The sequence below is a fragment of the Apus apus genome, chromosome 4 (genome assembly GCF_020740795.1).
Source record: "Apus apus isolate bApuApu2 chromosome 4, bApuApu2.pri.cur, whole genome shotgun sequence".
Classification (NCBI taxonomy): Eukaryota; Metazoa; Chordata; class Aves; order Apodiformes; family Apodidae; genus Apus; species Apus apus.
Window position 1 is genome coordinate 45,200,624 of NC_067285.1, and position 9,774 is coordinate 45,210,397.

Sequence of the window (9,774 nt, forward strand, 5' to 3'; positions counted from 1 at the left end):
TGGAGCTGTTTGTAACATATACCCAGCATGGGCACCTCATGTCGTTTGAGATCAAGTGCTAGCACTGACTTGTGCTCATGGAAATAGCTTCTACAATGCAATGTGAATGCTGGCAAGTTTTGTCCTTTTCTCAGGAACATTTACTTGTGAAATGAGCTTCTGAAGCTACGATAAGACTTCCCTAGTACACGTGAAAATAAATAACACAGAAATAAAGTAAATTCTTCCTCACGAGCACTTAATTTACATCCCAACTGGACTTGGTACTCTTGAGAAGTTTGTGCTAATGCATTGGCTACCTTACTGATAAACACTCAGTAAAACAAAGCCCTATGAGGCTGAGTGTGAAGGGTCACCTTGGTACCACAGCTGTGAATCAGGTAGATGAGCCTCCTTTAAAGTAGGTGCAAGGGAGGCTGATTTTAGCAACTTTTTGTCTAAAGCCTCAGAAACCTTGTCAGCAGGCTTGACTGTTGCAAATGATAGTACCTGATTCACAGAGGGCATGGCGTTTAGAATACGTCTTCTGTCCAGCTTTTCTGCTCCCGCTGCTTTTGACCAACCACCTTGGGACAAGTGAATCCTCCAACTCATCACAACCGTTGACAGTAGTTAAATGAGCTGGGAGTAAAAGGAACTTGCAACAAATTTGTTTGCTGAAAACAACCACTTTGTTCATGACCTAAGACAGCTCTGATGGGCTCAGACTGAATACAATTAGAGGATATTAAAAATTGTCCTACATTTTGTTTGGTGTAAGCATATGAAAGTTATTTAGCTCAAGCCTACCCCTTTTCAACATTGTCATCTCCATGTTTGCTTTGACATACAATTTAGAATTTCATAATCATAAACTCTAGTCCTGTACTTTGTATTTTTTTTAAAACTCAGAAAACAGGAAACAGTGTCCTAGAAAAGTAAGAAGGACTTGAAGCTGAGTGATGAATAAGTTCATCATGAAGTACACCCTCTCTATAAACATCTTATGAACACACCCTACTTCAGCCACACAACCCATGGCTTGTATGTCTGCAAAATAGTTCAAGTATTAACAAACTAAAGATTCTTTTTAAATCAGTGCTGGTTAGGACTTAACTAGTGTTCCAGAATACATTTAAAAAAAATAAGCAAGTGACACACAAGCCCTAGGGAATATATGACATGTCCAGCTCATTTTCAATACATGTTCCTTTATTTAGGGGCTTTTTATCACCTTTTCAGTGTACCTGGTAGCTAAGAAGTCACCCCCAAATCCTGAATTATTTCTTTAAGCAATCTCAAACTTTATAATCACAAAACAGGATGCATATGGCATAGATGCACATGAGACTGAAAGAATATAGACTCTAAGAACAGAAATAGAGTGTTCAACAATTCAACTTTAAGCTGAGAATGATGCCTTCACAGCACTAAATCTGTGCAGCTGTCTAGGAAGCAAAGCTGATGTGGTACCAGTGACACACACAATAGCTCTGATCTCCCAATTATTGTTAAGGTGCAAGAGAGTACATAGAACCTGGATCACAGCAGAAAGGAACGGATATTCTCAAGTCTCATCCCCATTCCAGGTTGGGTGATACCTAAATATTGGGATGCGATTTCACACCCCACATAACAGGCACAGATCTGCATGGAGAAGCATGAGAAAGAACAATCTAACTCCGTTGCAAGTTATCTCAGCACGACATCAACTGCAAGATTGTAACAGTCTAAACACTGATATGCTACAGCAACTAGTGTTTTACATTTCTGAGCCAGATTGGAGAATTCAGACATTACTTGAATTCCTGGCAAAGACAGCTGGGTCTGAAGGATCTGGCTACGCCACTGGCCAATAAATGATATGCCATAGCTCAATAAGCTTGTGGCTTGACTGAGTGCTGTGTTTACCTCACAGCAAATGAAGCTGTGGCTTGTAAAAACATTCCAGTTACCACATCCCTAACTGCAAGGTTTGCAAATGGACAACATCAAGCTTGTCAGCTTGGGTCAAGAACTATAAACAAAAGAATTGACTTTGCCTATCTGAAAAAGAAATGTGTTACAGCTCCCACCTCTGAAATATGTCTGTCTGAAAACAAAAAACACTACTTATTTTTCCCCAGGACCACATACCCCTCACAAAGGCCCTCACAGAGAGCTCTACCTGAGTTTCAGGCAAGCTCAGCTCTGCATCTATTCTGTGCCCTGTCTTCTTCCTTTGGGCACTATGCAGCTGAAATCAAGTAAACCTGTCCTAACCAATGATGATTTCAGCTCTAGTCCATTGCACAACCCTAGCTGTGCCTCTCCCATTTTCCCAAGATAACTCTTTTCCTTTGCTGCAGTCCCATGGACATCTGCCTGCCATGTCTCCTCCAACTTGTTTTTTGGTCTTGCAATTTTATTATTTTCTGCCTAATGGAATCCATCCTTATTTTTAATCCTTGTCCAGTGCTGGGAAACAGAACACAGGATCAGGTTAGTGTGGTACAGGTTTCCTTGCTTCTCCAACACAATTTCCCAGAAGTCTCAGACTTTTCCTTTGACACCTCATTAGTTGATTTACTCCCACCTCAGCCCCACTGTATATGGATTACAGTATTCTCTCGAACATTCCCACTCTCAGAGAGCATAATCTGCTGATTAAATAATTACAATTACCAAATTTTAATTGTTCTGCATTATTAAGGATAAGTTAGAAGGCTCCATCCACAACACCCTTTCCTCTCACAAAGGGTGGACTGTGCTCAACTGCATCTGATTTTCATCAGGAATCCTGCAGTGGTGCTTACGTTTCAGAGATCTCTCTTGCTGATACACAAGAAGCAGTCACAGATTTGCATAATGTATTCCAGCAAGTTCAATTGGATACAATAGTGTAATAGAACACAATGTAGGGTAGTAATATGGGGATACAAAAGATCCACATAACACTCAGAGGAACAACTCCAATTATTTTGGTAGCTAAAAAAAGTAAGACTTGTGCATCTATGTTTTCAGGTGATGATTGTACAAAGCCAACAATAAGAGTAACAATTTAATTATGTAATATACACTAGGCAGCCATGTAGAATCCAAACAAAATCTGCCTCTCAAAAACTTTTGAAAGTCAAGTTGATTTAAGTGCTATTTGTCATCTCAGAGTTACAACACAGGACACGTTTAGGGAAGAAAGCCATCGTTGCATGCTCTAAATGTATTAAGTACTTAAATAGGAGAGGAAGGAAGTATAAAGATTATCAATAATTAGTACACACAAAAAAGCTCACTTGGGCCCTGCAATCCAGTTCTAGCTTAATATAGGTCTTATGTGGCTGATTGAGGAACACAAAGGTTTCTGCATTCACTCTTTCCTTATGACACTGAACTAACAAGGACACTTTTCCCTGAGCAATCACCAGTCCAAAGCAGCTCAAGCTACCATTTGTGGGGTCCCGCTTCACCTTGCTCTAACAACAGAATAAGCTTACTAATGCAACAGCCTCTGCTTCCAGGCTGAAGCTTGCTTTATCCTAGCTGGCATGCAATACCAGCTTTTGTTCCTATGCAGTTTGTGTAGACATGCCCTGCACTAACCTTCATCCTTTGCTACACTCTTCTGACTTCCAAATTTCACTCTGATTTTCTCTTGAATGGCTCGTAGTCTCACATTTCCTTAAGCCATTGAACTTTTTTAAAATGATGAAATTGCATTCAATTCAAAGGGAATCCAGGCAGACCAAGAGGTAAATGACAGTTCCTAAACTGTAATATCTTACCAGTTAAATGTACATGTAAAGTCCAGCTTTCTAAGTGCATGCCTAAAGTTGTGAAGACGGACAACTCCCTACTGCTCCTTGTTAACACCTAGCATCAGAGTTTGACATAACTCTTACTGTAATTTTTAGTCCTTCCCACCCCTTTTGCCTGTGTGAGAAGGAGAAAAAGGTACAGTATGACCTCCCATATAGCATAAGCTTCAGAAGCTCATACGCCAACATTTTTAGTTCAAACCTATCTTCACACTGACATAATCTGCAAAATTCCAGAAATATAAGATGAAAATCTATCCACATTATTTCAGTAATAAAATTCAGTTGCTGTTAAAATACAGCACTTCAATTATACTTCGAATCTCTAACTTCATGAACTGATTATTAGTACTAGCTCATCTTCTATTCCGCCTGGAGATAACCACACTGGGATATGATTGCTGTGCTTTCACTGTGTTTTGAGGATGCTCATAACTAAGACAGATGAGCCTGTGCTGAGCTTCAGTTCTATGTGCAAACTTGGAAGAGAAAGTCATCATTCAGAACCCTACCCATGAAAGAAAAGCTAGTTAATTGTCTTTAGACATAACCTTAAACTTGGTATATTTAGTAACTGTACTTATTTGATTAGTTGGGATTTGGAACATTACACAGCACACAAGCCTGCAGGGAAGAGTACTAGAAGCAGTAGGCAGGGCAAGGAGAACAATCACTAAGTGTCACCAATTATGATGGAATACACCCTATATTTTTTTTTTTCCCTTTAGCAAAAACTCACAAAAGATAACCTTACATCAGAAACAATAAATCCCTGCAACATGCCCACTCAGTAATTCACTTTTTACTTCTGCATTTGGAAAAGAGCTTTTGGTACTAGGTTCCTGATATTAATTGTGCCAAACTATCAGTAAGAGTGAATGACACTGGTAATAACAGGGAAAGATCAACACGCTCAAGTTTTTCTTTACTTTTAGACTTCCTGCCTTTTAAAAAAAATCACCTCACTCTTTTTCTTGCCATCACTTTCCTTAGTATACTAAGGATAGGTACATACCTGAGAACAGACATACGTTACTGCCAGAAAGTAGTTAAGGGAATACTAACATTGCAAAGTGAGAGGAATTAGAGCACTGAAGTTAATTTTGCTTCCTTGTATGCACACACTACAGTACAGTCTTCAGTTACACGTAGAAACTGATTCCTGAGGTTCTCAGTTCCAGAAACAATCAGTGCCACAATCACCTCTACCTATTAGAAGATTAAATTGCAGGAAGGAGTTTCTTAACGATTGCCATCCCAGGCTAGAGTATATAAAATACAGAACCTCAGCACAACTTAACTTCCAAGCTAACAAGTCTCTATAAAGCATGTCAAGATCTGTCACATTTCTGAAATACATATATTTTCCCAATAGTCCTCTATCAAATGCCAAATTCCTGCTTTTCAGAACAGAGATAGTAAGGCTCTACTGAGCCTTAACACTTCTTTCCTTAACATTGGCAAACTAGTGTATTCTTCCTAATACCTCTTTTCAAATGTCCTAAATATCTTAGCCAAAATTATATCACTAGCCACAGGCAGGCAAAAATAGATGGAAGCTTTCAGATCAAGCTGTTGAAAAGCTGTTGTAACGTGCTACAAGACAGGATTTTAGGATGCAAAGCACCAAGCAGTTATAACAATAGAGGGCACTCTTTTTCCTGTAATTAATACTTATGATCTATGTATTCTTATGCTTACACTACACAGGACAAAAATAATCTACATTTTTCATACACTTAGCATTTTTTTGGCTACACAGAAAAACTGCACCATCTTCAATCAAGGATTACACAGAGCTTACATAAATATGGCTTAAAAGAAGGGAATGGAAATTAAATTTTATGGAACAAAATTTATTTTTTGAAGCTAAATCTGTACCCAACAGTGTAAGTCAGAAGTGGACAGAAAAAACAACAGACATTCTTCAACAGAAAAGCACACAGAAGGCAAAAAGATAGTGAAAACATTTAATGTTTGACTGACATTGAGCTGAAAAGGAGCTTGTCTGAAGTTACAACAGTCACCCAAGTGATGAAGCAACCTTCCTGGCACAAGCCCAAACTGAAGGAAGAACCACCTGACGTAAAGTTGGAAAGCTGTTCATCTCCTCATTCAAGACTCATATTTCCTGTTCTACTGAAAGCAGCACCCAAAAGTGCATTCCTCTGTGCTGACCTTAAGGGTAGAAGTTGACAACACATATTACCTAAAATATAAATCTAACAGATGCATTAAAGAAGTATGGAAGAATGGCACGGTATAGAACAGACCCAGTATTTGGAACAGGTTAGCAGTGGATATCATAGCACCAGTTCTAGTTGTCAAAGAGACACCATTCATGTTTGAATTCAGTTCAAATTCATGAAATCAGTAACGATTTCTGAAATACCCTGAATGACACTTCATTATCCATTGGTCCCTTACAAAATATAACTGCACACTCCTCATCCTCTAAAAGGCCACCACCTTGGTACTCTGTAGTAAGGGGAACTACTCCCAGACTTGGCTACATTCACTGGAGTCTTGCCAGTTCAATTCCAGGCACAGAGGACTCTCTGTATGCAGGTATTTCCAAGGTAGTGTTCGGCAGACAAAAAGAAGGTGCCCCTAAGCTGCTTCTAATGACAAGTCAATGAAAGGAGCTCCAACAGTAATAGCAGAAGTCAAGGCACTAAGAGGATCCCTACTATCATTTTACTTCTGTGATCACTGCCAACATGGAGTACAAGATGCAAGGGTCAGTTATTCACTCAGCTGTCAAGGTAACAGCAAAAATCCACATCGATGAAGAAACCCTTTAGTGCCATTGTGTCTAAACAGAAGATGTCAAAAGGGCTTCAATCACTATTTCAATAGATGTACAAACTGCTGTGAAGCAGCCAACTTGGAAAGACTGCTACAGGGAGGTGTGCCTGTTTATGTTATGTACTCTGTCTGCTACTATACGAATAAAGTAGTTAAATGAATCTTTAGCCCAAAATTACATCATCAGCGGGGTTCTTCCATTTCTAAGCCACTAACTTACACTAAAACAATCACAACAAGCACAGCCTTTCTTGAAAATTACCCTGCAAACACAGCTAGTCAGTTACCATCATCTTGATTCTCCTTTTTCCTATTACTAGGGATCAAAAGCTCTATAAAATAGCAGCATGTTGCTTACTGCAAGTGTGCAGACTTTGCATCTGTATCCACAGCTTGAAAACAGCATCAGCAATGTATCTTTACACCTCTGCCAAATATTTATTTGACAGTAACCTAGAAAAAAAGCAAAACTAGAAACCAAGGGCATGAGGTAGCTTAATTACCAGATCCAAACTTACTGTGTCCCACTGCGGAGAAAAAGGAAAATTTTTAAGGAACTCAAATCACAGAGCCACTTAGGAAAGCATTAGTCTCTGTGACAGTGGCTTAGAATTCTGACAAATTATTTAGGGGATACACAGAAATGCATGGATGTGTGACAGAAGAGATGTTCCAAAGCAGTGTAACAAAACAGCAGGGGGATAAACTACATTGTAATGTCATAGTTTTGCAAGAAGAAAAAAATCATCCAAGTTACCTAGTATTCAAACTCATATACAGCTTAAGATAAACCACTGACCACTGTTTAAGAAAGCAAAACATAGTTGTCTGGGAAATTTAGAACATGTGTTACTACTGTAAGAGAGCAGAAAAACAAAATGCTGATATTTTTTGTTGTTATTTCTTCCAATGGATCATCATATGATAGAAACAGGACTTCAGTCAAGTCAACATCACATTATCACATTTACAACTTCAAATCATTAGCAACATAATACAGCATATGTGTAAAGTAATTTAATTTTAACTCAGTTTTCTCTCATAGGTGGGACAAACTGGGATGTAGGAAAGCAATATGAACTTATGTAACTCATCTCACATGTCTGGTGTCTAGAACAAGGAATCCTATTCTCAATTCTTGCATCAATTTCACTGACTAAGGTCTGATTTATAGACTGAATCCTATTTAAAAAAGAAGAAAGTAGAAATGCATACTGTGGTAAGCAAAAGAAAATTAAACAACTGCCACACTGCTCTTTAAAACCATCCCACAGTACTTATGCCAGAGTGGCTACATTAACACCACTAGAGACATGCTGGCTGCCCCGCAGAATGGCAAGTGTCAAAGTACTTCAAATTATTTAGGTTAATTCTATCGATATATCTGTCAATTAATCATAGTATGGTTTGGGTTGGAAGGAACCTTCAAAGATCAACTAGCCCAACCCCCTGTCATGAGCAAGAACATATTTCACCACACCAAGGTGCTCCAAGCCCCATGCCGTGTGGCCTTGAACACTCCCAGGGATGGGGCAGGCACAACTTCTCTGGGCTACCTGTGCCAGTGTCTCACCATCCTCATAGTGAAAAATTTCTTCTTATATCCAAGCTAAATCTACTCTACTCTAGTTTCAGGCCATTATCCCTTGTCCTATCACTACATGCCCTTTTCAAAAGTCCCTCCCCAACTTTTCTGTAGGTCCCCTTCAGGTAGTGCATTAAAGGATAGCCAAGAAAGGAGCTATAAGGGGATAACTCTTTTTGGAGCTGACTTGCACTGTTGTTAACATTTAAATACCAAGAACACTTAGTGTAAGGGAGCAGTGTGAGAGGTACATTCATCTGCAGTGTCAGACACACCTCACTGGTGTATAGCAAGTGTGTCACCACTGCACACTTCCAGTCAAAACAACCCTTCTTATACTCAAATGTCAGACTGGTAAATGCAATTTTTACCCATAAACTGAAGTGTCACTGCTGAAGCATTGCTTATGACATGTAGTATTGATTTAATACATGTAATACATAGAGTACATAACAATGCAAGACTGCCATTGTTATTACTCAGCACTCCCCCTTACTGCAAACTTACTGTTTGATAACTATAGCCTATTAAAAGACAGATGATAGTTATTTACAAAGGAGGTTGCACCATATTTCACTTGGCTGCATATGGAACCTTCATTGCCTATCACTCAGGAATTGTGCAAAACTCATGTTTACCTGTCAAACTTGCCTTCCCTGTTTCTAGAGAAGATGTTAGCTAGCAGTGTCACCTCTCATCAGATTGCAAAACATTAATCCAAGAACAGCCTTTCACCTATAAGAAGGTACGTTCAAATATTTTCTTTCTGCCTTTTGCTTCCTATAGTTCAGCTTGTATTGATCATTTCAGATTTACAGCAAGTTCTGAATGAAACAGCTCTCAACTAAACTCAGCTGGAAATCAGCTGTAGCTGAAATTCAGTGGATGAGCTTGGACCAGACAGGGCTTTAACAGGACCATCTTCTGATATGTCAGCTCTCATGCTTCTGTGATCACTGATGACATATCAACTGGATTGTCTGTTTCTGCAGTCACAGTAGGGAAGGGACTGGCACATACATAGGTTTCAATGTTGTACACAACACAAAACAGAGCATAAGCAATTCAACAGTCATACCACCAGAGAAGAAATAGCCTTATTCCAAAAAAAGTTTGGAATAAAAGACAAAAGAATACAAAAACAATGCTGTATCATGATGTCAAATCTGTATTTTCCCCTTCTCTGAAGGACTTGAATGCTTTGTGCTATTTTAATGACAGGCTATCTTTTTCCAAATGCACTTGAATAAACATTGGAGGACAAAGGTATCATTTTGAAGGGCGTAGCTGCTTGCTGTGAGGTAGCCCTGAGATCTTAATTCTGTTGATTCAGTGTCTCTTCAGATCAGATGAATTATAGGAAGTGTATCTGTCAGCAGCTTTGCAACTTCATCTTTATTGCATAGTCCTATGCCAAAGCAAGGAGGTCAACAGAGTCTTAGTGGAAGCCATCGATGGCTGATATTGTCACCACCAAGGGTACAATCAGAACTGGATATGCTAATTAATGAGCTACCAAATCACTCACACCTACTCAAACACACATGCTGAAGTCACCTTTAACATCCTGTATTTTGCCTTTGAAATAAAACTGGAAGGAGACATACT